This window comes from Podarcis gaigeae, assembly GCF_964106915.1.
Source record: "Podarcis gaigeae genome assembly, chromosome: 4".
NCBI lineage: Eukaryota > Metazoa > Chordata > Lepidosauria > Squamata > Lacertidae > Podarcis > Podarcis gaigeae.
The window spans coordinates 86,677,640-86,689,789 of NC_139677.1; the positions used below are offsets into that span (position 1 = coordinate 86,677,640).

General features: G+C 40.3%; 1 protein-coding gene and 1 long non-coding RNA gene across 9 annotated transcripts in view; one reads left to right on the forward strand and one right to left on the reverse strand.

Moving 5' to 3' along the window:
• GRIA4 (glutamate ionotropic receptor AMPA type subunit 4) overlaps positions 1-12,150 on the reverse strand; it is a 232,997-nt gene that overhangs the window by 197,523 nt on the left and 23,324 nt on the right. The gene's annotated exons all lie outside the window — the stretch shown is intronic.
• On the forward strand, positions 147-3,642 carry LOC310843905. Its single transcript, XR_014563765.1, has 3 exons — positions 147-275; positions 1,562-1,675; positions 3,419-3,642. It is a non-coding gene; the product is annotated as an uncharacterized lncRNA (long non-coding RNA).

The window sequence follows — 12,150 nt, forward strand, 5'->3', positions numbered from 1 at the left end:
AGAAAGGGGAGAGAAAGAAGGCTGCTTTTAATATTTATAGCCAGGGCCTGGATCAGATAAATTCATTTTTGATTGGTCTGGGAAACAGCACGCTGCAGCTGAAGGTTCTAGTCGGTGAAAGATAGGCAGTTAACTGTCATTTGGGACTGTCAATTGGGAGTTAACTGTCAGTTGGGAAAGTTAGCAGATGACGGAGGTGTGAGGCAAGAGAAGAGGAGACTGAAGTGAAAGTAGACAAGCACAGAGCTGAATATTAAGCGATCCATCCCCAGTGTGTATTAACAGTACTGTGCTGGAGAAGATAGTAAAAAGGGAGACAGTGACTGGGTTGTTTTTGTTGTTATTTATTATGCAGTCTTCACTCTAAGGTCCAGGGCGTGTTTGCAACGTTAAAACACAACATGAAACAGTTTAAAATACAGTGGTACCTCGGGTTACAGACGCTTCAGGTTACAGACACTTCAGGTTACAGACTCGACTAACCCAGAAATAGTATCTCGGGTTAAGAACTTTGCTTCAGGATGAGAACAGAAATCGTGCGGCGGCAGTGGGAGGCCCCATTAGCTAAAGTGGTACCTCAGGTTAAGAACAGTTTCAGGTTAAGAACGGACCTCCAGAACGAATTAAGTTCTTAACCCGGGGTACCACTGTAAAGGTCTTACCGGAAGGTTACTCAAGCATGTTTTAGAAAACCAAGTAGCCATTAGTACAACCAGAAGCAGCTGGACCAGATTGTTAGTGAATTTGACTGGGACAGAGACTTGGGGAATTTGGCCAGAGAAATGAGCCTTTTAAAGGACGTTGTCAGCAACAAGGTCTCTTAAGTCTTTAGAAACTGTCATCAAGGGCATACAAAACTGCAATGTATCAGGATCCCCTAGTAAACAATTTTAGTTAATAGTTCCATCCCATCTCTAGTGCTATATTATATCAAGCTACTAGGACAGGCATAGGCAAACTCTGGTCCTTCAGATGTTTGGGACTACAATTACCATCATCCCTAGCTAACAGGACCAGTGGTTAACAGGACCAGAGGTCAGGGACAATGGGAATTTTAGTCCCAAACATCTGGAGGGCCGGAGTTTGCCTATGCCTGTACTAGGAAATTTCAAAGGCATTTTAAGGGAATGGGTGGCAGCAGAAAAGGGTCACGTTGAGAAACTCTTGAGTTATGGATAGGGAGACCCATGGAACCCTGCATTATAAAAAATTAAGAAGCACAAATACTTAAATTGTGTTTATAAAAAGTGAGGATAAAGTTTCACCAGAGCTGGTGGCAGTGGAGACAAAATGAGAATTCATGGTAAATTCTGCCTCCATATTGTATGGCTCTCAAACAAACCAACAAAAACAGGTTAGTACCTGAGGACATAACAATGTCTCTTTGATACCCATCCTGAGACTGGACTGACATTGTCATCATTTCTGAAGAAGGATCCTACAAAACAACACTCTTGCAAGCATATCTATGTCACTTGCTTAATAACCATGGGAAGCTGCCTTATAGAAGGTCACATACTTTGTGCCCACCTAGCCCAATATTGTTTATTCCAACAAGCAGCTGCTTTCCAGAGTCTTAGACAGATGTTTTTTCCATCACCTGCTACCTAACAGGAGATGCCAGGAACTGAGTCTGCAGCAGGCCTCAGATAAAGCATATCCTCTTCTATTTAAGGTATGTTCAAGTCCCTGAGTAATTCCCTTTACTGTATCTCTTCCCAGAAATTGATGTAAAGCAAAGAGCATATTAATAATAATAAATAAATAAAAATATAGCTACTCTTTTATCCTCCAACATATAGACCCCTTCCTTCTTTCCTTCTGGTCCTGAAGCAGCAAGTTCCCATTTCTCCTCCGTTAAATAAATCAGAAGGCATGGGCCTATTTGGGTGTTCAGTTGAGTAAGGGATTATCCTTGGGATCCAGTTTATGATCTCAACCTTTGTTTATTTCAGTGTCATGGGAAATGTCAATTTCTCACATCCTAGGGTGTCATCCCTGAGCCTGCTGGATTTCAAAACAAAAAAAATTCCTTCCAGTAGCACCTTAAAGACCAACTAAGTCAGTTTTTGGTATGAGCTTTCGTGTGCATGCACACTTCTTCAGATACCTGCTGGATTTGTTTGGGGATTAAAATTTAAAACCCATCTCAGCCTCCCTCTTGAAATGACAGCAGTACAGCATTCAGATTCAGAGTCTAAGTATTAGTGAAAATGTCCAACCAATTTAAGAAATCTGCCATTAAAATTCTAGTCAATGAATCCTACATGCACCTGTAGCTCACCTTACATGAGTGAATAATTACACAACATGGTATTTGTGAGTCGGAGAGCTTTTCCTTGAGGACTTTCATGTTCATGAGCAGAAGGCCTTTTGCTTCTACTTCACCTGCTTGTTGAGTGCTGATGTTTTATGCATTGCCTTCTCTTACCAGGTAATCTCTTGCTGATTATAGTTAGCAGTATGGTCAGAGCTGATTTTTCAGCATAAATAAAGCTTAAAAAGACCCATCTACAACAGCTACACTGTGCCTTTTTGCTAAAAACCAAGCACAACAGAGAAGTACATGGCAATGAAGTCACTCACTCTTCCTTTACGTGTATTTGGATGTTTAAAAGATGGCAGGGTTTATTCACAATCGCCAATATCTATTGACTATTAATCTTGAGATTACTGCTGGTAATGAACGCCTCTGCAGGTAAATGGATTTCTATTTCAAAGTAATATTTTCATTACCTTTGAAACAGAGCATGAAAGATCACTCTTTAATGCACTTATCTGTTCATCCAAACTGTAATTTAAATGGAAATATTTTTACAGGTCATATAGCCTGCTGTATAAGGCACAATAAATTCACTAAGCTTTAAATGCCTCTTCCTAGTAGGGAAAAGAGTCCAAACCAATCTAAAACATTAAAGCATACCAAATATTGGCAAGGTACTATTTCCTTACTTAGCTTGACCTCAGCTGGTACAAAATGTAATAAACATATACTTAAGGGCTTATCTTTCCTCCTCTTGATCCTAATTCCGGCATATACTAATAGCTGATAATGCAGATTTTTTGTTGTTGTTCATTATTGCTCGGGAAGAGGGTCACATTGGAAAGGCCTCTTGCATTACTCATGCACTGCTTGTCAGCACACAGACTGGAGCAAGATTACCAATGCAGCTGTCTAATTTTGCTGAGACAGTTGATGTAAGCACTTGAATATTTGCTGCCTGCACAACCAGAAGCCAGCACGTTGGAAAAACATAACAGAACTATAGCTTTTTCTTGTATGCCCCCATGTGATTGTGAAAAATGGGGAAGAGATGTGCTTTTCTTGCCCAGACATATGGTGGTAACATGCAAGACTAATCTAGGACCTGTATGCTACAATTTATTACATAAGGGTGGTTTGCATATACACACACAGGGACTCTTGCTGTCTGAAACGGCATCGAGATGGTGGTACCCAGCACTGTGCCAACACAGGCTGAACATGAAACTATAGGCAGCTGCCTCAGAACCACAAGGAAGAAGCCAAGGACTGGTCCACGTAACTGAAATTTCAACAGTCTTCTTTCCAATCGTCTGAATGTCCAAAGCGATGCTCCAGAGTCTTGTCCCACATCTTGCGCTTTCTTTCTCTAATGCACAGATCATAGAATCATAGAGTTGGAAGAGACCACAAGGGCCATCGAGTCCAACCCCCTGCCAAGCAGGAAACACCATCAGAGCACTCCTGACATATGATTGTCAAGCCTCTGCTTAAAGACCTCCAAAAGAAGGAGACTCCACCACACTCCTTGGCAGCAAATTCCACTGTCGAACAGCTCTTACTGTGAGGAAGTTCTTCCTAAGCCTTTAAGTCTCACAATCCACCGAACTGCTTATGTGAATATTCTGTCCCAGTTTTACTTGCTACCTGGTTGATTCTATCACCCCATCTATCATTTGTTTGTCCAGGCAAAAAAACAGCAACGGCAACAGCAATGTTGTTATTATTATTGTACGTACAAAGGTGAGCCAAAGTGACTTACAGACACAATATAAACACTAAAACTAATTACAACAAACACAACCAATAAAAGAAGGTAAAGGAAATTGCTTAAGCCTCTTTGTATATGTTGATGGACTAGTTGCATGATCAAATATTTGTCATGGGTGATGTATATGAACTAAAGACTAAAGACACAATGCTAAACTTCCCACCCAGCTTTTCCTACATCACCCATGGCAAACATTTGATCATGCAACTAGTCCACCAACATATACAAGGAGGCTTGTGTATGAACTAAAGAAAGGATGTGGATGGTGCTGTGGATTAAACCACAGAGCCTAGGTCTTGCTGATCAGAAGGTCAGAGGTTCAAATCTCTGCGACGGGGGGTGAGCTTCCGTTGCTCGGTCCCTGCTCCCGCCAACCTAGCAGTTTGAAAGCACCTGAAAGTGGAAGTAAATAAATAGGTACCGCTCCGGCGGGAAGGTAAACAGTGTTTCCGTGCACTGCTCTGGTTTTGCCAGAAGCGGCTTAGGCATGCTGGCCACATGACCCAGAAGCTGTACGCTGGCTCCCTCGGCCAATAAAGTGAGATGAGCGCCACAACCCAAGAGTCGGCCACGACTGGACCTGATGGTCAGGGGTCCATTTACCTTTACCTTTTATGAACTAAATAATATTTTTATAAGGGCTGGATATATGTTTGTACCTACATTTGTTTGTACCTACAATGCCATTTATGGAACTGAACAACATCTAAGCAATAGAGGAGAGTTCAACAACTATAAACCCCCTGAGTCAAGCATGGTCCTCAGAGATGCCACCTGGCCTCTAATTTAGCAATCTAAGAGCAACAAAAGCGTGCACAAAGCATTGTCATATACCAATTTAGATTGGTGTTTTGGCTGGCCACTGTTCTTATACTCTTCTCAAAATGGTGCTTCCAGAAGTCTACTTCCTAAATACAGCAATATAAAATAATCTATGATTATCTTTAATCTTATTATAGAAGGGGTGGCTAACTTCTATAGGTTCTAGGTTCAGGAGCCTGACCCTGCCTCCAAGCAAATTTTTCTGGCCACCTATGACCCAACTGATTTTGGCAGCAAAAATAAAAGCATAAATTAGACACAGCATTGGAGTGGGCAGAGCCCAGCATTTAATGAGCAGATAGTGGGTGACAACACTTTTCCTCAGCTGATCCGCATGAATCAGCTGAGTGGAGAGGCTGTGTGTCTGTGTTCCTGTGTATATGCTCTGCCTTTGCGTCCATGACAGAGTTTGCATGTGATAGTGTGAAGTGACCACATCCACTTTTGGCCACACACACACTGCAGGCATGAGGCTCCTCAGGATTGGCCAAAGGTGAATGTAGACCACAGGTCAAAATAAGGTAGCTATCCTTGATTTGAAATAAGCAGAGGTGAATGACATCTTGCTGGAAAACAGGATATGCAATATTAAGAGCAGATCACAAAATTTGGCATAACTTTGTATTATGTTGTGTTTACTAGCATATTTGCTCATTAAAGCTGCATTGCTTTATTTGTCTTAAATGTTGGACCCAATTAACTGTCAAATGCAACCCCAGGATACTTCTTATCCTGTGAATTTTAAATACAGAGGTGTACAGAAATCTATTCTTTTATAAATTTCAGGAAAAAGCCTGCTGTGTTATGTCTGTCATTTAAACCTTTTTGATTAATCCATATCAATCAAAGATCATTAATGGTAGTAAATTGTGCATTTTGATTTTTCAATTAAATAGCAGGATCAGATGAAGCACAAACTACAAAGAGATGATTCTTTAATGGCTTCATAATTGCATTATGATTTTACAGCTGCAATAAAAAAATGAATTACTACAAGGCAAAATAAGCATAGAATCACTGGGATAATATGAAAAGGGCTTCCAATTCGTTTTAAAGTAATTCCATTATCCATTCCTTGCACAGATATTCACACATGAATTTGCAAGCCAAATATTAATTCATTGCCCCCCCCCATAATTCTAATTAATAATGAAGAAATAACATTAATAATAAGTTTTAAATACCTGATGAAGCTCCCTCTGTGGGGGCTATTCCATAGTTTAGGTACTACAACTGAAAAGGCCACCTCTGTCTCTCAACTCCACCAGATACACTTTTGACCTCAAAACTCAAATCTTGAACAGATGCATACAGAATAAGATGGTTCCTGATAAAATTTTGATACCAGGCCATTCAGGGCTTTAAAGAGAAAAACCAGTGCCTTCAATGAACCCCCAAAACAAACTGAAAGTCAGTGAATCTGGCAAAAAACATAGTATACTATACTACCAACTCCAGGTACAACCCAAGATACAAACCACCTCATTCTAAACTGACGGAAGTTTCTGGACTGTCTTCAATGGTAGTCCCAAGTGCATGGTAGTAACTGGAAATCCAGTATGTTAACTGAATGAGAAATGTATTTTATATTGAAGGGAGTAGTTTGAATGTACAGTGGTACCTCGGTTTACGAACTTAATCCATTCCAGAAGTCTGTTCTTAAACCAAAGCCGTTCTTAAACCGAGGCACACTTTCCCTAATGAGGGAACTTTCCCACTGCTGGTGCCCTTCCACCATTCGGCTTCCATTCGTATACCGAGATAAAGTTCACAAACCGGAACATAAACTGAATAGTTCGTTAACAGGGCTGTTTTTAAACCGAGGTACCACTGTACTGAAATTCTTGTAAGTACAGGGAGACCTTAGATTACAATTAAATTCTTCACTATGTTGAGCAGAACAGTACACGTAATGGATAATGTTGGAAGCTTTAATAATACAAAGCATCATTGGCAAAAAATTCAAAGAAAACAGCCCCATAAGCAGGCACATTTAATCCAACACCTTTCTTGCCAAATAACCCTTAAAAGATTCTTATAACTTCAAAATTCAGCAATCTACTAATATGGTTAATGTTAATTTTTGAATAAAAACACCCAATTGTTAATTATCCATGTCTTTCCTAAGTAAATGTAAGTTCATAATCAGCAATACTGAGGATTCAGATATTTAAGCAGATATTTTCCTCTCAATTCACATACATAATTTATTAAGTATAACAATGCAATATGAAACACAAATGTAGCTGTCTTGATCCATAAGTGCCAAAATCCACAGCCTTTCCTAATATAAAGACTGCCATGCAACTCTAGTTCTGCTCACTGCCTAACCAGAAACATGGGTAACTGCTGGAATTCGTTTCTAAAAAGTTGGAGGTCAGCCATTGCTTTTTTGTTGCAGGATTCTAGGTATAACCAGCAACTTGCAACAAGCTGGTAGAAACTAATCCAATCTATTACGTGGTCTTGATCTCGTGTTTGAGACTAGATGCAGACTTTATTGCTTGTTGTTGTTGTTTAGTCGTTTAGTCGTGTCCGACTCTTCGTGACCCCATGGACCAGAGCACGCCAGGCACTTCTGTCTTCCACTGCCTCCCGCAGTTTGGTCAGACTCATGTTTGTAGCTTCGAAGACACTATCCAACCATCTCGCCCTCTGTCGTCCCCTTCTTCTTGTGCCCTCCATCTTTCCCAACATCAGGGTCTTTTCCAGGGAGTCTTCTCTTCTCATGAGGTGGCCAAAGTATTGGAGCCTCAGCTTCACAGACTTTATTGCTATACCGAACCAAATTTTGTTATTTCCTCCACTCCCTGTTTTGTGTAACATCCAGTCTGATAAAGAGCTCTGGAAAGCTCTTTATGTCTTCTGCTTGATGAAGATACTCTCCAACTGCATGACTTTAAAGGGTCTACCTTGAGCCATCGTCTACCAAACTTCTATTTTGGAAACATTTTTCAACTGATGTTCATATTTTAGATGTTAAGCTATGGCAAATCAAGCTAAATCAGAATCAGAATGGTTAGAGACCATAGAATAATAAGAAATCCAAGAATGAAACGTGAGTGTTCCTTTGCACTGATATTAACTCAAAATTCTTTGTACCCACCCTTTCAGATCTGAAGCAAAATTATAATAGAATTTCTTTAAAAAGATAGCATTTTCAAAGACTGAAAGAAAGATGCTTGGATGGGCAGAACTGTTGTTATTTATCCCATTGTCAGCCTTCACTTCAGCACAGAAACAGCCATGAGTGGAGTCATACTTGAAGATGTTGACCATGTAGTTCAGATCAATGAAAGGGTCATTGATAGCCACAACCTCAACTTTACCAGAGTTCACTGCAGCTCTGGTGACCAGACGGCCAATGCTGCCAAATCCATTAACTCCAATTTTCACCATTTCATCTCTGGAAATTTTGCTCCCAAGGGGTCCCTCACCTAACTCCAGTTCGTTGATCATGCTCTGATTTTTTAAAAACATGTCTTGTTAATTGTGTTCACATACAGGGCTGTGTTTTAATATTTATTGAATGGGCATGGTCTACCACAGCATTACAAAGTATGGTGTGGAATATCAGGATCATGTTCTAGATGCACGGGTGGCCCAGATTCTTCCAGGTTCATTTCAGGGTGCCAGTGCTTACTCAGAAAACCCAGGATAGCCTGGGTTCTCCAAAGAGCGCCTCTCTTTATTTGGCTGGTTAAACAATCTATGGCCATTTTAATGTGCATGTGGATGAGGGAGTTATTGGTTGTTGCTGTTGTTATGATTGTTGTTGTTGTTGTTTAGTCATTTAGTCGTGTCTGACTCTTTGTGACCCCATGGACCAGAAGGCACTCCTGTCTTCCACTGCCTCCTGCAGTTTGGTCAAACTCATGCTGCTAGCTTCGAGAACACTGTCCAACCATCTCGTCCTCTGTCGTCCCCTTCTCCTTGTGCCCTCCATCTTTCCCAACATCAGGGTCTTTTCCAGGGAGTCTTTTCTTCTCATGAGGTGGCCAAAGATGTTTTGTATTTTCATGCTGTAAACCGCCCTGTGATCTTCAGATGAAGGGTGGTAGATATATGTAAGTTTATGTTATGTTATGTTGTTATGTTTTATGTTATGTTATGTTGTTATGTTATGTTATGTTATGTTATGTTATGTTATGTTATGTTATGTTATGTTATGTTATGTTATGTTTGTTATGTTATGTTATGTTGTTATGTTGTTATGTTGTTATGTTATGTTGTGTTGTTATGTTATGTTATGTTATGATTTCAGTTTCAAGTTTCACCACCCCACTGCCATTGTTGCCTGCTGCTCATCCTCTGCCTAATTGCTACCACCTGCTTGCTTATCAGGCACAGCCAACGAGCAAGCAGACAGTGGCAGCTACTTCTTCCCTTTCTCACCAGCTTTGTGATTTGCATCCCTCTGGACCAGAGAAGCAAGTGAACAAACAGGATACAGTGGTGAAGAAGAAAAGCAGGCCCAGAGGGTTCTTGCTGGTGGGCACACAACCGAGGGGAGGGCCCTCGACAGCCATGCTGACCCTTGATGCCAACCCTGCTTGCCATAAGGAGGGGCAGGTGTCCCAAGGCTGAAGAATGAACTTTACCCTGAGATATGCAGCACTCCTTCTTTACTGATCTACTGGAGGCAGAGGTAAAACAAGATCCAAATCTTCTGCATGGCCTTCAGATCAACTGGCTAGTCTTGTTTTCTTACAGTGGTCCTGCTTTGTTATGGTTTCACTGGAGGGATTTATTCACATTTGTTTACTTTGTCTTATTTGCTACTGTACAGTACCTTGAGCACTGGAAAAGCACCTAACAAGTTATTTAAATAGATCAGTAATGTACTAGTGACACTTTGACACAACAACACAATTCTTTTAATATATGAAATCATTGTAATTGGCTTTCTATTTAGTTGTTTAGGCGTGTCCAACTCAGTTTGGTCAAACTCATGCTGGTAACTTCAAGAACACTGTCCAACCATCTCGTCCTCTGTCATTTCCTTTTCCTTGTGCCTTCAATCTTTCCCAACATCAGGGTCTTTTCCAGGGTGGCTATCTATCTATCATCTATCTATCTATCTATCTATCTATCTATCTATCATCTATCTATCATCTATCATCTATCTATCTATCTATCTATCTATCTATCTATCTATATCTATCTATCTATCTATATCTATCTATATCTATCTATATCTATATCTATCTATCTATCTATCTATCTATCTATCATCTATCTATCTATCATCTCTATCTCTCTCTATATCTATATCTATATCTATATCTATATCTATATCTATATCTATATCTATATCTATATCTATCTATCATCTATCTATATCTATATCTATATCTATATCTATATATCTATATCTATATCTATATCTATTATCTATATCTATATCATCTATATCTATATCATTTATGTAATTGTTGATGATCTTGCTGTTAAATTGCTTTAAGATATTTCATGGGAAACCATTCATAAATGGAATTAAATAAACAGTACACTGCACCAGCTCACATTTTACTAATGAGTTTTGCTTATTGCAGAACAGGCCTCTGTGGCTTATGAACTCACCCTACCAGGCAGAAAAAGTGGCCAGCTTGGCAACCACCCATGTTTTGCAACCCCAGGCAGGCAACAAAAGCCAGATATTTAATGAAGCTTCCTTGTGTGCTGTCTTACATATACTATGAATGGTGCAATAGTATATGAGTGACAACATTCTGCCTGCACCAATGCACCTTCTCCTCTCCAAGGCCCACAAATTTCTAATTTCATTTCAACAGACTTTAAGAATCTTTCCAATAGCCCTGCCATTTTATGCTGTGGATTAAACCACAGAGCCTAGGACTTGCCGATCAGAAGGTCGGCGGTTCAAATCCCCGTGACGGGGTGAGCTCCCGTTGCTCGGTCCCTGCTCCTGCCAACCTAGCAGTTTGAAAGCACGTCAAAGCGCAAGTAGATAAATAGGTACCATTCCGGCGGGAAGGTAAATGGCGTTTCCATGTGCTGCTCTGGTTCGCCAGAAGTGGCTTAGTCATGCTGGCCACATGACGGGGAAGCTGTACACCGGCTCCCTCAGCCAATAAAGCAAGATGAGTGCCGAAACCCCAGAGTCGGTCACGACTGGACTTAATGGTCAGGGGTCTCTTTACCTTTACCTATAAAGTACAGAGCTTATACTAATATGTCAAGTAATCTTTGTAAATAAGGCAAAGATCCACTTTGTGTCAGGCAGAATTCTGGGCCAGTCAGTATTTCTAATTAGCTACGTGTCATTTTCTTATAGTTGGCTGCTTTTCTGATGTCAGGCTGATGGTTAGGAAACTGAATGGTGCTCTATACAATCCCAGCTCTGAAGAGGGAGGAAAGAATTTGCTTTCAGCACATGCCAATTCTACAGCTTTGCATTTTCATTCTAGACAGATTTCATACAGCAACTGCAGCTAATTGTTATATGGGGTGATCATCACTGATATTGTATTGTGCTACTTTACATCAAATTATGATAGATAGAAAGATAGATAATTTTATATTTTCTAGACACACTTGGATGCAAACAGGCACACATAAAATAAACACCTGGAGTCCTGTGCTCAGTTCCAGGCACCACAATTTAAGGAGGATATTGACAAGCTGGATGTTCCCTTCCTTCTCCCTTTACTCTGGAGGGCCCCCCAACTCCTGCAGCATACTTTGAGAGTGCATGGGGAGGAATGTTCTGTTGTGAAAATGGAAACCTGTTGTGTGAGCAGAACAGACACGCTGGATTCAACCCTGTGCTGTTTTTGAACATATGGGCTTAATTGGACTAGAGAACTCTTCCGCAAAACCCCAGTTGCAAACATGCTAAATGTTAGATTTCCCAAAAATACAAAGCATGGCTTGTGGTTGTCTGCATTAAGTAAAGAACATCAACTCCTAGAGCTCAACATGATCCCCAAGCATGATTTTTCTGTCTCATTCTTTACAGCTACAATACACAGCTGAGCCTGCTTATTCACATAGAGCCAATCTGACTGCTGTTGAGTAAGTGGGTTGTAGACTATGGACTTAATGAATAACTGCAGCAAAGGAAAATGAAAGGGAAGAAATTTTCACCTTGAGTCTGCATCAATATTTTCCCATTTAATCTGTATAGCCTGCTATTTTCAATTTAGCCTCCCCCCATTCCAATCATAGCCTGACTGTTTATCTACTTCCCATTAATGAATTATAAATAAACTTGATAATTAAAAGCTGGTATTTACAATCCTTGCTACGCAGCCCTTGTGCAATAAATGGG